The sequence below is a fragment of the Paroedura picta genome, chromosome 3, assembly GCF_049243985.1.
Source record: "Paroedura picta isolate Pp20150507F chromosome 3, Ppicta_v3.0, whole genome shotgun sequence".
In the NCBI taxonomy this organism is placed as follows: domain Eukaryota; kingdom Metazoa; phylum Chordata; class Lepidosauria; order Squamata; family Gekkonidae; genus Paroedura; species Paroedura picta.
In genome coordinates, this window is record NC_135371.1 from 61,670,984 (window position 1) to 61,681,588 (window position 10,605).

The window sequence follows — 10,605 nt, forward strand, 5'->3', positions numbered from 1 at the left end:
AACTCTATGATTCTATGATTCTATGTGTTTATCTGCAGACCTGCCTCAAAGTATACTAGCATTTGTTATTGACACACAGACCTGAAAATGTAAAACTCCTCCCTCATAATATACCCCCCCCCCAAATAGAATTCACTGGTTTGGGGGAAGCAGTAGATTTGTTACAGTGACTTCTCCCAAAAGAAAGGTTACTTCACAGTCACCAATTATGCTTAAGTATATCAGTTCTCCCAAAATGTTTAGTGGCCCATTTCTTTACATGATTTTATGTCCATTATTTGTAGCACATTCATGTATTAAAGAAGAAAACAGCAACTATCTCCAAGTTCACCTAAGCCTGTAAATCATTGTTTTCATTGTTAAAAACAGACACAAGGAACTGACTCAGCATTTTTGTTGGGCAGCCTTTGTTGCCATATATTAAACTAGGCTGCTGCACTTGAATGAGTACAAGAAAAGAATAAATGGAAATCAGAATTCCTAACATTTGACTGTATCGATTTGGAGTGAGAAGTAGCCCCCTACTATTAGAGCCAATTTGGTGTAGTGGTTAGGAGTGCAGACTTCTAATCTGGCAAGCCGGGTTTGATTCCCTGTTCTCCCACATGCAGCCAGCTGGGTGACCTTGGGCTCACCACGGTGCTGATAAAGCTGTTCTGACTGAGCAATGATATCAGGGCTCAGCCTCACCCACCTCACAGGGTGTCTGTTGTGGGGAGAGGAATGGGAAGGCGACCGTAACCCGCTTTGAGCCCCCTTTGGGTAGAGAAAAGCAGCATATAAGAACCAACTCTTCTTCTTCTTCCTAGTGCAATGAGCCAATCCACCTCTTATTCAAGCTGGTGACAAGATGCCTGTCAGTTTATGCAGATAAGAGATTGCTGGCTCTGATCCACCAGAGCACCTCCATTGACAGGAATCCTGCCACCAGCAGACAACAGCTTCTCACTGAAGCCCAATATGTTCTTTGGCGACAGGAACAACAGCATTTGGAAGTAGGGGTGGTCTGAGATATGGGGACATCCAGAGCAGCGGCTCGGGGCCCCACACTGGGGTTGTGTGCATGGCAATCAGCTGCCACTGCCTTGAGTCCCTTGCCACCATGGAGTCAAAGTAGCAGTGGCTGAATCTAGAGGCAGCCAGCAATCCACCATGCCCTCTGAGATTCAGGTAATAGGTGGAGGCAATCCGCTATGAAGTGGTGGTGGGGAGCTGTGAACCACCAGCTCAAGCCCCACAGAGAGAAGGCATCCAGCCAGCCAAGCCCCTCGCTGCTAAATGCATACAGGGACTGTTGCCTGCTCTGCCATCTCCCAAGCCATGTTGAGTACATGAACAGTTGAACCTGCCTTATATTGAATCAGACTATTGTTCCATCAGACCAGTATTGTCTGTTCAAGACTAGTAGCAGCTCTCCAGGGACTCAGGAAAATATCTCACCTGGTCCTTGTAGCTGGAGATGCCAGGGATTGAACCAGGGATTTTCTATATGCCAAGCAGATGTTCTACCACTGAGCCATAGGCATTCATGAATGAAGGTGCCCGCCTCATGGTTGCTGGACAGGCAAGTTAGGGGACTGGCCTTTTTACCCTGTCTTCTTCCCTGAATAAGATCAAGTCCCAAGTTTCTGAAAAGGATTAGGGATCCCATGGAAAATACAAGCAATTTTCTCTGAGCTATCTGAAGGATCTATTCTAATGAGTCTCAATTCACTATATTGTAATGCCATCAATTAATCTTCAAGCCAGAAAGTAAAGTCCAAGAGATATTCTACTAGGCCATTTCCATTGAGGCAGAAAGAATGCATTGAAGAATCCTCTGAAATAAATTAGAATGGAAATAAAATGAGCCAGAAAATGAATTGGCAGGCAAGAGACAGGCCTAGTTAAAGAGTGCAAAGCAAATGCCTGCACTACTGAGATATGTGTAAGCATAGGAAAGAATCACTCATGTGGCACATTCACAGCTCTGAATTCTGCCCCACTACACCCATTCCACAGTCATGCATATTCCAATTACACTTTAGTATTTTCAAGCTATTCTAGCAAGTCCCCGTTCTGTTAACAGCACAAAAAATCTTCTGTACAGGAAAGCAATGGGGGTAAAGGTAAAGGTAAAGGTATCCCCTGTGCAAGCACCGAGTCATGTCTGACCCTTGGGGTGACGCCCTCTAGCGTTTTCATGGCAGACTCAATACGGGGTGGTTTGCCAGTGCCTTCCCCAGTCATGACCGTTTACCCCCCAGCAGCAAGCTGGGTACTCATTTTACCGACCTCGGAAGGATGGAAGGCTGAGTCAACCTTGAGCCGGCTGCTGGGATCAAACTCCCAACCTCATGAGCAAAGCTTTCAGGCGGCTGCCTTACCACTCTGCGCCACAAGAGGCAATGGGGATACCTGTGCTGTTTCTCCCTTTATCCCCTTATGAATTCTGGTATGTGCTCCAGGGGGAGTGCACACTCTCCAATGTACACAAAATGGCAGATCATTGCTGAAACAACTACTGGTTGTTTTATTGGAGAAAGAGAAAGAGAAACTTTAAAGATATTTTAAGCTCCAAAGGTATTTTTAACTAAAAAGAAAACGAAACATTGGACTCACTTGAAGCTTTCTTCTCTTCAGTGGGTGAAGTTCTCCAAACTGATTAGGTTATGCCGCTACTTACTTCAGGCAGGACTATGCAAATTTTTGTATGCCTTTCCAGGCCACAGAGAGGGTGTCTTTCCAGCTCCGCAAATAAGAAGTCATATGGACCATTTAAAATATTCTTTCATATGGTAATATTAACCCAACAACTAACAAAGTAGTCCAGTACCATACATCACACTGTATCCCTTCTTGGTATAAAAATGTTACTTACATTGGAGAATTGAAGGATTTCAATGAAGAAACTTTCACATAATTCCATTGTTTCATTTTCCTTCAGTGGGGAATTCCTCCAAACTGGTTACATAACCAAGGGTAGGCTAATTAAATGTTTACATAAAGGTAAAGGTAAAGGTATCCCCTGTGCAAGCACCGAGTCATGTCTGACCCTTGGGGTGACGCCCTCTAGCGTTTTCATGGCAGACTCAATACGGGGTGGTTTGCCAGTGCCTTCCCCAGTCGTTACCGTTTACCCCCCAGCAAGCTGGGTACTCATTTTACCGACCTCAGAAGGATGGAAGGCTGAGTCAACCTTGAGCCGGCTGCTGGGATTGAACTCCCAGCCTCATGGGCAGACAGCTTCATACAGCATTTCTGCTGCCTTACCACTCTGCGCCACAAGAGGCATTTACATATTATCCCTATTTTATAATATCTCAGAAAGGTAGAAAATGGTGCCCTGCATATGTCCTCTATCGGAGCCTTGGTCATGAATGCAGCTGAAGTAGGTGCTTCTCTGGTTGAATGTGCTGTAATTTTAAGAGGCTGCTGATGACCCTGGACTCTATATGTCTTCCAAATACAAAGTCTAATCCAACTGGCAACTGTACCTGGGGGAGACCCTGTTACCTAAATTAGTTGTGTCGTGGGATATGAACAATGCATCCATCTGTCTGAAAGATTCAGTTCTCCTAATGTAAATACAAATTGTCCTTGGTGTAGTGGTTAGGAGCACCAACTTCTGATCTGGTGAGCCAGATTTGATTCCCCACTCCTCCTCCACATGCAGCCAGCTGGGTGATCTTTGGCTCGCCACGGCACTGATAAAGCTGTTCTGACTGAGCAGTAATATCAGAGCTCTCAGCCTCACCCACCTCACAGGGTGCCTGTTGTGCGGAGAGGAAAGAGAAGGCCTGGAGGTCCCGCCTAGTTGAAGGCCTGTGTGAGATCATCTGGTTAGGCCACAGTATGGATGCAGTTGGGCTTGGTGATCTACTGACCAGGACAGGGGAGGGATGTTGGTTCTGCCATCTGTTGGAGTTTTTAGATTGTACAGTTATTTAAAGGTAAAGGTAAAGGTATCCCCTGTGCAAGCACCGAGTCATGTCTGACCCTTGGGGTGACGCCCTCTAGCGTTTTCATGGCAGACTCAATACGGGGTGGTTTGCCAGTGCCTTCCCCAGTCATTACCGTTTACCCCCCAGCAAGCTGGGTACTCATTTTACCGACCTCGGAAGGATGGAAGGCTGAGTCAACCTTGAGCCGGCTGCTGGGATTGAACTCCCAACCTCATGGGCAAAGCTTTCAGGTGGCTGCCTTACCACTCTGCGCCACAAGAGGCTCTGTACAGTTATTTATTGGGGATTAATTATGGGTTTTTAATGGGGATTCTTGTGTTTTAATTTTTATCTTTTGTAAGCCGCCTTGAACCAACCTTGTTGGGAGGGGCGGGATATAAATTAAATAATCAATAAATAAAGGCAATTATAAGCAATTATAAGCCGTCTTGAGACTCCTTCAAACAGAGAAAAGCAGCGAGTTCCTCATCCCCTCATACTGTCATCTGTGATTATCAAGATGTGGGAGGGAACTATGGGAATTCTGAAATCCACCACTTTAGACACTCCTTCATAATTTATATCAAGGACTAGAATTCAAGTCCATTTTATATAGCAATAAAATGGGCGCTAGAAGGGCTCTCCCTGCCCATCCCCCGCAGACTCGTTAAGGGTTGTGTGTGGGCGGGGACGCAGCCTGAAGATGGGCCTGGGCCGTGGTGGTGGTGCAGCGGGGCTGGGCCAGTGGAGTGGGGTGGCACTGACCTTGTCGAGGAGACCCACGGTGTGAAGGAGGCGCGGAGGGGATCGGGCAGCCATTTTGTTGGACGCGGCCGGGAGAGCGGCAGCACGGCGGACTGTTTCGCCGCGGCGCGATGGAGAGGCCGGGCGGCAATCTCTGGAGGTGCCGGCGAGGGCTGTTTTGGGCACTGGCGGCAGAGTCGCGACGCGGCAGACTGTTTTACCGTGCCGCGATGGAGAGGCCGGGCGGTGATCTGTGGAGGCGGTGGCTGGAGCGGAGCGGAGCGGCTCAGCAGAGGCCTCATAGTGTCGGTGGGCATGTGAAAGGTTGGTGGCTGGTCGCGGGGGCGTTGACGAAGATCGGGGAGTTCAGCGTCAGCGACGAAGCGTCGATGGCGGGCCCTGGGCGCGGCAGCAGCGGCGAAGGGCGGGTAGAGGTCCGCGGATGGTGGAAGCGGGGACTGGTGTGGCTGGGCGTGGCGGCGAAGCTCTGACGAAGGGGGGCCTGCGTGGTGGCTGTTCTCGGTGGCTGTTGCGTGAGTGAGAGGGCGGCAAGGGGAGGAAGTGGGCCGTTGGGGAAGGGCAGTCGCTTGGTGGAGGGGAAGGAATTTTCCCCGAGGCCAGCGGTGTGGGGCGAGCCTCCTCCCTGGCGGCCATCTGGGCAGGATGGCGGCTCGGGAGGAGTGGAGTCTATGGCGCGGCGTTCGGGAGATGGGCCAAGTGTCCAATTGGACACTTGGCCCTGGAGTGCCACTCAAAGGAGCGAATCAGGAGCCGCTTCGCGGCTCCTGATTCGCTCCTCCGAGTTTTTATCCCAGACAGAGCCCGCCCTAATTCCTCCCCACCAGCCCTTACTGCTTTATTTAGTCCGTGGCGCCCATGGCGCCGCGGGCGGTTTAAAGATATCATGTGTCATCTCTTCCTAAAATCAAATTGGTATGGTACTACTGTCAACTGTAAGGTTCTTAGATGAAACCATTCCCAGGGCCCGATCTCTATGGTTTCAATCAATAATACCAGCAACTGGGCTAATAATATCAAGTTTGCATGATTTTGTTTGTGTACCAGTTTCACCATCTTTATGACTTAGTTTGCCCCTCTTGTTTGCTTGCAGTGTGTTTATTCTGGCTCCCAAGTGCATCAGATCTTTTGTGGGAGCTAAATAACTCTTGTGTAAGTTGATTAAGAAACCATGAGATTGCAGTAATAAGACTGTAGTTATCAAATTGTCCTTTGCTGCTTTTCAGATTGTATACCCTTATAAGAACGTCTGACGGCCACAATCAGTGTAACCATAATTTTCGTAAATACTCTTGGGGATGATGACAGCCTTGTATTGGAAATGTACTCCCTTGAGAGCAAACTGTAGAGATAAGCCTCCTTTAAGTCCAGAGAGTCCAAGTACAGTATTTGCTGGCGTATAAGACTACTTTCCCCCCCTGAAAAACATGCCTCCAAGTGGGGGGGGGGTCATCCTATACGCCGGGTGCACTTCAGTTGGGATAGACATAGCTGCCCATAGTGGCCCATAGGACTGTAATGTAGTGAACAAACTCTATATTTTGAGTGGAAATGTTGGGGGATTGTCTTATACGCCCAGTCGTCTTACACACCGGCAAATACGGTATTTATTCTTCTGAATGGCCAGTAGAACTGAGAAGACCCATATGAAATTTCTTCTTTCTCACTCAAAGGTTCAGATCCTTCCAGTTTAGAATCACCTTCCACTCACCAGATTTCTTGGAGACTATGAATAACACTTGCTTTATGGTTCCAGCATCCAAGATTATGCTGAATTGCTTCCTGGATCAGTTTTGCTTTTGTGATGTCTTTCAGTACAGGTGATGGAATAAAGTAGTGAGGAGGCAATGAAATGCATTTTACTCTATATCCACATTCCAGAATTTATAGCACCCAGTAATCTGTTGTGAATTGTTTCCAAACCCCCAGGTAGCACTATGTGACCTCTAACGATGGTGTCATACTGTAGATTTCTTTGTTGGACCTCTTCTTTCTGCTTGTTAGTTGAAACCTGTGCTGGTAGGTAAAGGGGTATCTCCCCTGAAACATCCTACTGTCTCTATCTACATTGGACGGTCTGTAAGAACAAAAGGAATGAAAGGGTTTCCCCTTGTACTCTTTATCTGTGTGTGCCAATGTGGGTGTCATCACTTCTTTCTTCTCCATTGTTCCTATGAGTATTTTTCCAACACTCCTTTCCTGAACAGGAGGCAAGCTGAAAATTTTTCAGTACATAAGTTGGGACTTTGAAAGTGTGTCCACTTTCCAATGTTTCAGCCACAAATTCCTCTGAACAATCATGTTAGCTCCCTGTGCTCTGGCTGAAAATTGCATGGCATCGTGAGTTGCATCAGATGTGAACTGTACTGCTCTTTTTATCTTTAGCAGTGATATTCTCAACACTAGGAGATCTGGTTCTGAATTTTGTAGGAGGTTGTCTGTCCATACTACCACTGGTCTAGTAAAGTTGGATACTAACTGCAGATGTTCTGATTGATAATGATGGAAGTTCATGTGATTTTTTTAAAAGAACAGCTTCATTTTTTATGGCCTCAGTATCTTTTAAGACATTGTCCCCATCCTTTAACAATACTGCCCCAGAATGCAAGGTGACCACTGGAGCATCCACCAAAGGTACTTTTAAATCCTCCATAGCTTCATCCTGAAACATATAAATAAAATAGCTATGGAATGAAGCAATATTCCCCTGCTAGGACTATGCACTCCATGACCATTTACGCACTGGAGGTTTCATGCCAGGCTGCAGGCTGGAGTTTTAGTTGCAGCAGGTTGCCCCACCTCTTCCTGCACCAACACGAGAGAGCATTTGGCCCGGTGTGCCTCATCTGCCCCCGATTTGTGCCCCTGCTCATGTGTATCATTTATTCAAAGGCCTCTGGAAAAGGACAAACAGCTAAGGGCCTTGTAAGTTTCTTAAAACTTATTGCATCTAGTTTGAAGATTCTGAAGATGAGGGGTTTTCAATAGTCTCTAATTCATAATTAAGGCTCGTAGTAACCTTTTTAAAAAGCCTTTGAAAATGTTCAGCCTGGAACAGCCTGGATGATGCCTCATTGGTATCTGACTCTTCTCCAGACCATTCCATTTCTTCTTTGTCTGAAGCAATAATCACAGATGTTATTTCAGACTATGCCTCATTCTTTCTGGTTCCTGTTCTGGCTCTGAATGATCTCTGTAGCTGAATTTTGCCTACTTGCTAGGAGGACCCAATGAAGGAATTATAGCTCCACCCCTTATTGTACTTCTAATAATCTGCGTGTGTCTTGCAGGGCTCTCCCTTGCTGATGAATAAGGTGAAGAACTCAGGGTGGGGAGTAGCTCTTGTGTTGTTTGTTCCTTGCTGTATACTCATCCAGTCTTCCTCCCCCTGATTAGTCCTGATGGCACCAGAGTTCCACCATGGATGCCTATAGGGGCAGGCGCCTGAAGGTAAGCTGGCTGAAGGGGTGGAATCCAGGTGGACCTCCATGTTTGTACGACCCAGTCTGTCATCAGAGGAGCAAAAAAGGTGGACAAATATGGTGGACACACTATACTGGATATTCCCATCATTGCTGCAGGGGCTGAGAAACTGGGTGGGGCCTAGTAATAGAAGGGACCTGGAGTTAGCAATTCAAGCCTGGGATCTTGCATGGGGACTTATTTATTATTTATTTATTAGATTTATATCCCGCCACTCCTGTGAGGCTCGTGGCGATCACAATCAATAAAATCTCATTTAAAACCCCTAATACAATAAAATCCATCTGAAACTCAACCAACCCCAATCAAACCCACTCCAAGCAGCGACAACAGCAACCCAGCAATATCTTAAGGAGGAGTAACAACCACCACCAGATAACCTTGGAGAGGGGTCTGATCTACCGTAGAGGCGCCGGCCTCAACCATAGACCTGGCGGAAGAGCTCCGTTTTGCAGGCCCTGCGGAAAGCTGGTAAATCCCGCAGGGCCCAAAGCTCTTCCGGGAGCTCATTCCACCATGTAGGGGCCAGGACCGAAAAGGCCTTGGCCCTGGTTGAGGCCAGACGCGTCTCCCAGGGCCTGGGTATGACCATCAGATTTGTACCCACAGAGCGCAAGGCCCCGCTGGGGGAATAGGGTGCCAGGCGGTTCCTCGAGTATGTGGTTCAAGACCGCGGAGGGCCTTAAAGGTTAAAACCAAAACCTTGAATCTGATCCGGGCAGCAATCAGTAGCCAATGCAGCTGCCTCAGCACAGGCTGGATATGGGCTCTCCAAGATGTCCCTGTGAGGACGCTAGCTGCCGCATTTTGTACCAGCTGTAGTTTCCAGATCAGGCACAAGGGCAGGCCCACGTAGAGCGAGTTACAGAAATTTATTCTGGAGGTGACTGTCGCATGGATCACTGTGACCGGGTGGTCAGGAGACAGGTAGGGCACTCATAGCCGTGCCTGGTGAAGATGGAAAAATGCCTGGCTTGCTACCTTTTTGACTTGAGCCTCCAGAGTTAACAAGGCATCCAAGATCACTCCCAGATTCCTGGCTTGGGACGCAATGACCAGTTGTGTCCCAGCCAAGGTGGGTAGGCGCACTTCCTGAGCTACTTCCTCCCCTCAAACCACAGGACCTCCGTCTTGGCAGGGTTGAGTTTCAAGCAGCTCTGCTTGAGCCACCCAGCCACGGCTTCCAAACATCTGGCAAATGGATCCGGGGGGAAGTCCGGGCAGCCGTCCATCAGGAGATACAGCTGGGTGTCATCTGCGCTTGTTTTGTTTTGGACCATGCCACCCTGGACCATGCCACCAAAAAATACCACTCTCCCCCTATGCCCCATCCTACCACATCTGTGACCTGCTTTGGTGCTCCTCTGCCGTAGCCTCTTTCCCGTTCTCCCCAACCCTTTCTGTTCTTCCAACAAGTCCCACGGGAAGATCTTTCAGTCCCTATGAGCCCCCACCCATGTCTGTTGCCTCAGACGAGGGGTGTCATTCCTTCTGCTTCACCTTCTTCCTTAAAGATGCAAAGTGTAGGATCTTTTTAGCAGAATAATTTCCATTCATTCTGCATTGATATCACCTATTACCAAGGTGAAATAAGTTTTGCTGAAACACTTTTGCTGAAAGAATTGCCATTCATGAGAAAATAAGATGCAACAAGCATGACTTGGTCCATGGTTTGATATTTCTAGAATGGAATTTCCTTTCATAAGCAGCATCTTCAAGTTGACAACATGTAATTTTTCATTTCTATTCAAACAATGAAAGTATATTTGGGAAACATACTGCTGGATCCCCACTCTGCACTGCAGGCACAAACTTTTCAATAATCACAATGTCTACCAAGACAATCATAACTTATCTGATACACCAGAAACAGAAAGCAGGTAGATCTGTATATGCACAACCTTTGTGAAACATGCTTAGGGCAAACATTATACTGGAAGGTAATCACATGGTTTAAAGGCCACATTCATCTTTGTACATGAAAGGCAAGGGAGAACTTTAGCCTTCCCACAGCTTACTATTTCTCCTTCCCCAGGCTCTTTTCACCCAAGCAGCTACATAAACCAAAATAAATCCTAATGGGGAGGAAGTGCATGCACTCATATTACGATGACACTGTAACAGCTTTAGCAGTTGTCAGTTCCCTGTATTCCTTGTAGATGTTATGAGTTCCCCAATGAAAATCATAGTACAGCCAGCTTTTCACTTTCAGGGGAGATTTCTCATAAACCTGTCCACTGTTCACAATTTCCCCAAAAGATTTCTTTATTTTCTTCAACTGAGAAACAAAGTGCCAGAAATGGGACTTTGCAACCACAAAGATGCACATAGAGGGGTGGTGCTGGATGCTTATCTAAGGGGCCACAAGAGAGGCAGCAGCATGAAGGTGCTCTCCTCCTTGGGGGGTCGGTCTCTCATTCAATCGGCTTACGCTTGT